A 10,444-nucleotide genomic window follows, 5' to 3' on the forward strand; every position below is an offset into this window, starting at 1 on the left:
AACATGGCAGCAGCTAGGAGAGTTACTATCCAGGAGGCTGGAGCCCCTGATTTTACAATGCAACCATTTGAAGCGCATCACCCAGTGGTGGCTACAGACTCTGAAATAAAGACCGCACTGCTCAATTTGATGCCCAAGTTTCATGGCTTACCTGCTCAAGAGCCTATCAAGCACCTGAGAGATTTTAAAGCAGCCTATTCTACTGTCAGGCGTGATGGTGCAGATGAAACTTCCATTTTGCTGAAGGCTTTCCCGTTATCTCTTGAGGGGAAGGCAAGAGAGTGGTACTACACTTAACCAGCAGCAATTGTATCTAACTTTTATACACTGAGAAGAGAATTCTTGGAAAAGTTCTTTCCAGCTGAAGTTATTGATAAACTGAGAAAAGATATTTCCATGATTGTTCAGGATGATTCTGAAACTCTCTATGAGTACTGGGAGCGCTTCAATAACCTTCTGGAAGCTTGCCCCCCACCATATGATTGACAAGATAGTGTTACTCGGTTATGTCACACAGGGCATGAGGCCCCAAGATAAGACCACATTGGAAAGTGCTAGCAATGGGTCTATGAAAAAGTACAAGACCACTGATGAGGCATGGTAATTGATCAGCGACTTAGCTGAATCTACTAGGAATCACAGGCAGAAACAAGGCCGTGCAAAAGCCGTTGCAGAAGTATCCTCTAGCAGAGAGACTGCTACTCTAACTCAGAGTATCTGTGAAATGACCAACTTGCTGAAGCAGATGCAATTGAACCAACAACAAGTTCAGCAAGCTCAACCTTCTCCACTACAGGAAAACCAACAGTTAGTCCTACAGAGAGTTTGTGGAATCTACGCTGATTATAGCCATTATACTGATGAATGTCCACAGCTCCAGCAGGAAGATAACACCGTGGCAGCCACACATAACTTCTATGACCGCCCCAACCAATGGTACAATCAAGGTGGCAATTACAACCACGGATGGCAAGACAATTCTAACCAGAATTGGAGGGACAAAAACAACAGAGGAGGCAGAGATAATCCGGGAAATCAGAGGTGGAATAACAACAACAACAGGCAGCAGAATCAGAATCAGCCTTATAAAGCACCTCACCTAAGGCAATCCCAAAGACCACAGAATACCCTACAGCAGACCTCTCAAATTACCTATCCTTCTTCATCTGCCAATGATGACTTACTACAATCTATTGATCGGAGACAGCAGACCATGGAAAACAATATTAATGCCACTCTAAATGGTCTGAACGCTACTTTGCAAGCTCTTGTCTCACAGATTGGTTCAATGAATAACTCCAATAACCAACCCTTGAGCTCTAGTGGAATTCCCTCTCCACCATTACCCAATTGCAAGGGTGGTATTAATGCCATCACCCTAAGGTCCGGAACCACATTGCAGGAGAGGAACCAGGAGGAGCCAAGCCCACCAGAACACACCTCAGCTGAAGAGGTAGTGGAAATAGAAGATGTTGAAGAGGAAGAAGACATACAGGACATAACTGAAAAAGAAGAAGTTCAACCACAGGAGGAAGCATCAAAAGGCGCAGACACTGCAGAAGACACCACTCCTATTCCATTTCCACAACTTGCAAGGAAGCCCAGGAAGCAGCTGGAACCTGATCCAAAAATGGTAGAGATATTCAAAAAGGTTGAGGTAACTGTTCCTCTATTTGATGTTATTCAACAGGTACCTAAGTATGCAAAGTTTCTAAAAGATTTATGTATACATAAAGACAAAATTAATGAATTAGAAACTATTCCTTTAGGAAGTTCCATATCTGCTTTAATGAGAGGTTTACCTGAAAAGTGTAGTGACCTAGGTCCTTGTATGGTTAATTGTACTATTGGTGGTGTAGTATTTTATGATTGCATGTGTGATTTAGGAACATGTGTAAGTATAATGCCTCTGTCTATATATGATATTTTGAGGCTCCCTCCCTTAAAAAGGTCGGCAGCTCGTTTTGTGTTAGCAGATAAAAGCATTATCACAGTGGCTGGAGTTGCTGAAGATGTATTAGTGGGCATTAAGGGGCTCACATTTCCCATTGATTTTTATATCCTGGAAATGCCCCAAAATGACTCAGACAAGCCATCATCAATCCTACTCGGAAGGCCATTCTTGAAGACCTCAAAGTTTAAATTAGATGCTTTTTCAGGAACATACTCTTTTGAAATAGATGGCCGAATAGTGATCTTCAACCTGAATGGAGTTATGACGCACCCTCCAGAGGATCATTCTATCCTCCAGTTTGACATTATAGATGAAACCGTGACTGAAGTTCACCAGGAGGAATTTGAAGAGAAGCACACAGGACAAGGTCCAAGTGTGGGGACATTCTCAGAGGACAATGACAGTGCTCTACCACTGTTACCAGCTCCAGACAACCCAGAGCCTGACCATGATCAGAAGTTAGAATTAAAACCCCTTCCTCCACACCTCAAATATGCTTACCTGGAAGATGGGCAGAGGTTTCCAGTTATCATTGCAAGGGAACTTACTTCTCAACAAGAAGAGCAGTTACTTAGTGTGCTGAGGAGGCACAAGAAGGCAATTGGGTAGAGTTTGGCAGACATAGTAGGCATAAACCCTCAAGTCTGTGAGCATAGAATATTTTTAGAAGAGGGAGCAAGACCTGTCTGTCAACCCCAGAGAAGACTGAACCCCACTATCTTAGAGGTTGTCAAAAAGGAAGTGACCAGACTACTAGAGGCAGATATCATCTATCACATCTCAGACAGTGAATGGGTAAGCCCAGTACAAGTGGTGCCAAAGAAGTCTGGAGTCACTACAGTGAAGAATGAGCATGGAGAGCTCCTGACAACCAGAGTTCAGAACGCCTGGAGGGTCTGCATTGACTACAGACGCCTCAACCAAGCCACCCGTAAGGATCACTATCCTCTTCCATTGATTCATCAAATACTGGATCGCCTGTCACGTAAATCACATTATTGTTTTCTAGATGGTTACACAGGTTATTTCCAGATTCATATAGCTCTGAGGATCAGGAAAAGACCACTTTTACATGTTCTTTTGGGACTTATGCTTACAAGAGAATTCCCTTTGGCTTGTGCAATGCACCAGCTACTTTCCAAAGGTGCATGATGAGTCTTTTCTCTGATCTTATTGAGGACTGTATCGAGGTTTTTATGGATGATTTTAGTGTTTACGGCGATTCCTTTAGCCTTTGCTTAGATGGATTATCTAAAGTATTAGATAGATGTGTTAGTACAAACCTAGTATTAAATTTTGAAAAATGTCACTTTATGGTTAAACAAGGGATTGTACTAGGACATATTGTATCTAACACTGGCATTTCTGTAGATCCAGCAAAGGTGGATGTTATTTCTAGTTTATCTTACCCCTCTTCTGTGAGGGAGGTCCGTTCTTTCCTTGGCCATGCAGGTTTTTACAGGAGGTTCATTAAGGACTTCAGTAAGGTAGCACTTCCCTTATCCAGGCTACTGCAGAAAGATATTGAGTTTGAGTTCAGTGAAAATTGCAAACAAGCGTTTGATAAGCTTAAAACCGCCCTGACTCAAGCTCCAATTGTGAGAGGACCAGACTGGAGCCAACCATTTGAAATAATGTGTGATGCTTCCAACCATGCCGTAGGAGCATCACTGGCTCAGTGTGAAGGTAAGGATCCTTTTGTTATTGCTTACGCGTCTAAAACTTTAAATGCCGCTCAGTCGAATTACACTACTACTGAGAAAGAGCTTCTTGCTATTGTTTTTTCTCTGGATAAATTCCGAGCCTATTTACTTGGTACTAAAGTAGTAGTGTATTCAGACCACGCAGCTCTAAAGTATTTATTAGCTAAAAAGGAGTCCAAACCAAGGCTTATACGTTGGATACTGCTATTACAAGAATTTGATTTGGAAATTAAGGACATGAGTGGTAACCAGAATTTAATGGCAGACCACTTGAGTCGCCTTGAACATATTACAGATGACTCCACTCCTATAGTTGATAATTTCCCATTTGATAACCTACAAGCAGTATCTGAGATAGTCCCTTGGTATGCACCTGTAGCTAATTATCTAGTTAGCCGCACCTTCCCTACGAACTTTTCTAAGCATCAAAGAGACAAGCTGAAAAGCGAGTCTAAATATTATATATGGGATGACCCATATTTATGGAGATGTGGCGCTGACCAGGTAATTAGACGGTGTGTGCCTCAATCAGAATTCCAGTCCATCTTAGAGGCCTGTCACTCATCTGAGAGTAGAGGACATTTTGGCCCTCAAAGAACTGCTAGAAAAATCTTAGACTGTGGATTCTGGTGGCCTACTCTTTTTAAGGACGCTGCTGAATTTTGTAGATCTTGTTTTCCATGCCAGAAATTTGGTAATATATCTAGAAGGGATGAGATGCCTCAACAGATTATGCTTTTCTGTGAAATTTTTGATGTTTGGGGCATTGACTTCATGGGTCCATTTTCAAACTCTAATGGTTATTTCTGTATATTATTAGCTGTGGATTACGTTTCCAAATGGGTGGAAGTAATTCCTACCCGCAATGATGATGCTAACACTGTTGTTTCCTTTGTGAGAAACCATATTATTTGTCGCTTTGGATCACCACGAGCAATCATGAACGATCAAGGCACCCATTTTTGTAACAGGAGACTAACAGGACTAATGACGAAGCATGGGATAATTCATAAAGTTGCAACAGCCTACCATCCTCAGACTAATGGGCAAGCCGAGGTGTCAAATAGAGAGATAAAGCGTATCTTGCAAAAGATAGTCAAACCTCATAGAAGAGACTGGAGCACCAGGCTACAAGATGCACTCTGGGCATACAGAACAGCATACAAAACACCCATTGGTATGAGTCATTTCCGCTTAGTTTATGGAAAAGCTTGTCATCTCCCTATTGAAGTAGAGCACAAAGCCTTCTGGGCAGTAAAGGAATGCAACATGGGAATTGAAAAAGCCGGAGCTGAAAGGAAGTTGCAACTGCAGGAACTGGAGAGCCTTCGCCTAGAAGCTTATAAGAACTCAAGACTATACAAGGAGAAGATGAAGGCTGTACATGATCAGCACATCAAGAGGAAAGAGTTCCAACCTGGGGACTTAGTCCTCCTTTATAAATCTCAACTGAGGCTCATGCCAGGCAAGTTGAGATCAAGATGGGAAGGTCCATACAGAGTAGAGAAGGCCGAGCCGTACAGAGTTTATCACCTAAGCCATCCTTCAAGCTCTGAACTTATCAAAGTTAATGAACATCGTTTAAAGCTGTACCATGGCGAGAAGCTGAAGAAAAACAAGGAGCTTGAGATCTTCCTCTTGGAAGATCCCCACATAGCCGAAGACTGAGCTAGTGGAGCGTCCAACTTACAGACATTAAACCAAAGTGCTAGGTGGGAGACAACCCACCATGGTATGATCGTTCTTTTCTTTATTTTTAGTTTTCTTATTCAATAACTCTTCTCTTCATTAGTACATTTCGTGCATCTGCATTTCCATACTTTTATTTAAAAAAAAATCACGTGACGCGACCGCCTCATTGACGCGGCCGCGTCGTAGGTGTGGGAGAGAATAATAAATTGAACAGAGAGTCACGCAAGAGCGTGGCTGGAGGCGTGCCAATGGCACAAATTGTCCCACGCGACCGCGTCGCCGACGCAACTGCGTCATATGGGAATAATGGCCTCCCACGCGACCGCGTGCCCCACGCGGCCGCGTGACTAGGATTTCGACGTCAAAGTGGTGCACACCCGAAAGTTGTGCTAGAGTGGTGCTGGACTGGCGCTGGACGCGCAGTCCCTTTCACACGATCGCGTGCCCCACACGTCCGCGTCGTACCCCAATAATTGACCACTCACGCGATCGCATGCCCCATGCGATCGCGTCACCCAAAATTTGGCATTTAATGATTTTGAACAGAGAGTTGTGCAAGTGCGTGGCTGCCTTCGCGCCAATGGCATAAAACGGGTCATGCGACCGCATGACCGACGCGACCACGTCAATTAGTTTTAAGCACAAGTCGCGCGATCGCATGCCCCACGCGACCGCGTCGCTTGCGCTGCACAGTTTTCCTAATTTTCCAATTATCATATCTTTTTCTCCCCAAATCCTATTTTCTTTCTTCCTTATTTCTTCTCCCTCCCTTCCTCCCTTCTTCCTTCTTTCTCACTTTTTACTCTATCTCATCCCCATTAACAAGGTTCTTCTTTTTTTTCCTTCCCTCTTTACTTTTCTCTTATTCTTCTTATTTTTATATGTTATCTTCTTTTCTTTTCTTTTTACTTTTATTACTCATATCTTCTTTTTCTTCCTTTATTTTTCCTTTTTACTTGGTGTTATAAATTTATTTGAGTCATTGTTTTTCATTATATGCTTGTGGATTGTTGTAAATTTGTTTGACAATTATATATTGCTTTTTAAGGGATTACTTGCATGTTCAAATTCTTATTTTCAAGAGCTTCTTCTACATGCATGCTATGTGTTTGTGAAAAAGCCCATATGGCATTATGAACTTCTTTACATTTTTTACTCTAATATTCAATGCTTGCTTTTCACAAATTCCCTTTACTATTTTATTCATTGAATTTAATTATCAATACAAACGTGATGGTTAGTTACGAGTGATAACATATTTTAATTGGACACTGAATGCTTGATCTATGCTACTCATGCCTTTGCCTGCATGCCAATAAACCCCTTGCATTTATTTGTTCCCATATGCACTTGCTATATTTCGATTGATGACTTTTTCCATGCGGTCATAACCATGATTTAACGTCATTCTTCTTTATTGTGCATTGATTATCACTTACACCACCCTCTTCCTTGCTCTACCCCTGTAAATTTAATTTACTTTCTCTTTCCTTTTTCAGGATGGCCACCAAGAAAAGAAAGGAGAAAGATACCCCCAAACAACCAGCAAGAAGAGGTACAAAAAGAGCATTAGTGGCAGAACCCTTTTCAACTGAGGTAAAGCCCTCAACAAAGAAGATTAAGAGGATCATAAAGGTTGATGATAAAGAAAAACCCTTCCCAGCAAAGGACACTGCGCGATTCCCCAATCGCTACTGTGAGCAGATGTTCCCCATCCTGGCTGAAAGGAGTTACAACAACGAATACCTTCTTCTCCTCCCGCCCAATATTGCTACCTTTGTTGAGCCGCAAATTGCCCGAAGACAATGGGGTTTCCTACAGAGACAGCCAAGGCAGGTCAATCTTTCTTGGGTAGTCGAGTTCTACTCCAACTTCCACCTGCCAACCCTGCAGTCTGTCTATGTCCGTCAGAAGCAAGTCCACATTACTGAAGAAGCCATTCAAAAAGCTCTAGGTCTTCCCCCTGTTCCAGAAGGATTGGATGCCTTTCAAGAAGCCTCACTCAAGCGCCAGCTGTACCAATTTGACTGGGACGCCGTTCTTAGAGTTATCGCACTACCTGGTAGCAGATGGATCTACGGATACCATCGTACCCGCCCTAAGGGAATTTCGGCTTCAGCACTTACCTTGGAGGCTCGCGTATGGGCACAGATTATGTCCCATTACGTCTTTTCGAGCACTCACGAGTCTTCCTTCACTGCGGACATGGCCGTTCTACTATGGTGCATCCTTACAGACCAACCTCTGAATCTACCAAGACATATCTGGAATGCCATGGGACACGTACAAATCACTGGCAACTTACCTTTTCCAGCCCTGGTCTCAGATCTTGTCTCAGCCACCGGAGTCTCCTACAGAGCTGGGGACACCAAAGCCATGCTTCCCCGGGATAATCAGTATGTCCCTAACGGGAAGTACCTTAGACTTCCAGTAGCCACTATTAGCCAGCCTACTGAACCAGTTGAAAATATTCCTTCTTCAACACCACAAGCACCCACTACTGACCAACTGCTCCAGCAGATACTTGCAAGGTTGGATCGGCAGGAACAGAAAGCTAAGATGAGAGAGCACCGTAACAAGCGCCGATTCACATACCTCAAGGAGCTGATCATGGGAAAATTCAAGGACTTAGATACCCCGGACTCCACTTCCTTTACCAGCACAGGGAGCCACGATGGCCCTGACGATGGAGATACTGCTACCAACCCACCTTTGTTCCTGACAGATGGCACTGAGGACGGTGCAAAGCCTTAAGTGTGGGGAGGTCGGTCAATACCTGACTTCCGAAGGTAATTTCTCTTCCCTAGCACCAATAAATTAGGATATTTTGTTAGATTTTTCTTTTGTAGAATAGGATAAATTGCATAGTAATAGATTAGTTGCATGCATGTTCTGCTTGATTAAAAAGACAATAAGTTTCTTCTAAGACCCTATCTTTGGAACAAAATTTCACTAATTTTAATTAAAACTTTTATGTTAAATTTGCTTGAAGTTGTATTTGGAACATGATTTTTGAGCTAAAGAACACACAACCTGTGAGATTTGAGCCTTTATGAATGGTTACATTATTTAACCATAATTATTTTATTCTTGTGTGTTTACTTCTCTATGATTGTAATCTATATTTTGTTTCATCCTATATGTCCAATGTTTATTATATTTATATGTTTGCATATGATTGAGGTCATTATTTGTTTAGCTTACTTATTCAAATTAAGCCTACCCTTTCAATTACCTTTGTTAGCCACTTTGAGCCTTTAAATCCCATTTGTTCTATATTTTACCACATTACTAGCCTTAAGAGAAAAAACAATTATATATCCCAAATTGAATCTTTGGTTAGCTTAAGATAGAATTGTGTGTGTTATTTAAGTATGGGAAATTGTGGAAGCAAAAGATAATAAGGGAATGTGTCATGATAATATACTGGGAATTTGGATACCTACTCATGAAAAACTGTAAGAATTAAAAATCTTTGTGCATTGATAAGCTATGTTTATATTTATGTTTATGTTAAAAAAATATTCAAAAAAAATAAATAAGAGGACAAAATTACCCCAATGTTAAATTAAGAATTCAAGGGTCAATGCATGTATGATAAAATTAAAATAAAAGGTTGAAACATGAATATGGAATGTGAAAGGAAATTTCTTGGTAGCTAGGTAGGAATTTTAAAAGTTATATAGAATATATATAGGTTATGTTAAAGCTTGGGTTAATTAAAGATTCAATTTATAAGCTTACTTAGCCATATATATATCCTTACCCTCACCTTGGCCCCATTACAACTTTGAAAAGATCTCATGATATTTGCATTGGTATATTAAATGTTGTTGATTGGTTAGGAGAAGAACAAAAATTTAGAAAGCATGATTAGAGAAGGATAGAGTAATTACCCTATACACTAGAGAGACTATAGTGTACATACATCTTCAGTGAGGGTTCAATGCTTGAAATTTTATGTTCCCTTCTTTCATGAGTTGTCTTCTTCCATTTTTAGCTGTTCTTGCTGTATAAGAATTGAATTAGTGGAGTTTGATTTGTAATTATTTTTGAAGAGCTTATTTACTTTTGATCAAATGGACAAGAATCATATAGTTGCATTCGCATATATAGGCTGCATTGCATTGCATGGGTTTTACATGTTCTTACTCATTCATTTTATCTCCTTCAACTAAGCATGAGGACATGCTAATGTTTAAGTGTGGGGAGGTTGATAAACCACTATTTTATGGTTTATATTGTGTTTAATTATGTGGTTTTATCATGATCTTTACCCACTTATTCATTAAATAAGCATGCATTTATAATTCCTTCCTAAAGTTATTGCATGATTGAAAACTTGCTTCCTAGAGACTTTTAATTATGTATTTTATTTCTCCTTTATTCCATTCGATGCCGTGATCTGTGTGTTAAGTGTTTCAGGCTTTATAGGGCATGAATGAGTTAGAAATTGGAAAGGAAGCTTGCAAAAAATGGAAGGAACACAAGAAATTGAGGAGATGACCAGCGAGAAGCGACGCGGCCGCATGGATGACGCGACCGCGCGGAAGAGAGGAAATCGCAATGACGCGGCCGCATGGATGACGCGGCCACGCAAATTGGAAACTGCACAAGTGACGCGGAGGCGTGGACAACGCGCCCCCGTGGCAAAGCAAAACGCCGAATGACGCATCCGTCTGAATGACGCATCCGCGTGACATGCGCGATCTGCATAATCTGCAGAATCGCTGGGGGCAATTTCGGGCCTTATTTTGAACCAGTTTTCAGCCCAGAAAAGCAAACTAGAGCCAGAGAACATGCAGAAACCAAAAACAACATTCATTCCGCATAGTTTTAGCTTTTAGATCTAGTTTTCCTCTCCTCTAGGTTTTTTTCTCTCTACACATTCATAGTTTTTAGGATTTGTTATTTTCATTGTTTTTGCATTGGGATATTGAGAAGAGTTATTGCCTCATCAAGACTTCGACATTCTAGTTCGTTCTCTTTACTTGTCTCTTACTCTTCCATGTTCCTTAATTTACTTAATTTTACTATTGGATTATTTTAGCATTTATTAATACAAGAATTACTTTTATTTTTAATTAATCTTTTG

General features: G+C 41.0%; 1 non-coding gene across 1 annotated transcript; it reads right to left on the reverse strand.

Moving 5' to 3' along the window:
* Positions 1-375: 375 nt before the first annotated feature.
* On the reverse strand, positions 376-480 carry LOC148564981 (small nucleolar RNA R71). The gene has a single exon (XR_015885256.1). It is a non-coding gene; the product is annotated as a small nucleolar RNA R71 (small nucleolar RNA).
* Positions 481-10,444: the final 9,964 nt, after the last annotated feature.

Source organism: Arachis ipaensis, chromosome B5 (assembly GCF_059453495.1).
Source record: "Arachis ipaensis isolate K30076 ecotype BB chromosome B5, ASM5945349v1, whole genome shotgun sequence".
In the NCBI taxonomy this organism is placed as follows: Eukaryota; Viridiplantae; Streptophyta; class Magnoliopsida; order Fabales; family Fabaceae; genus Arachis; species Arachis ipaensis.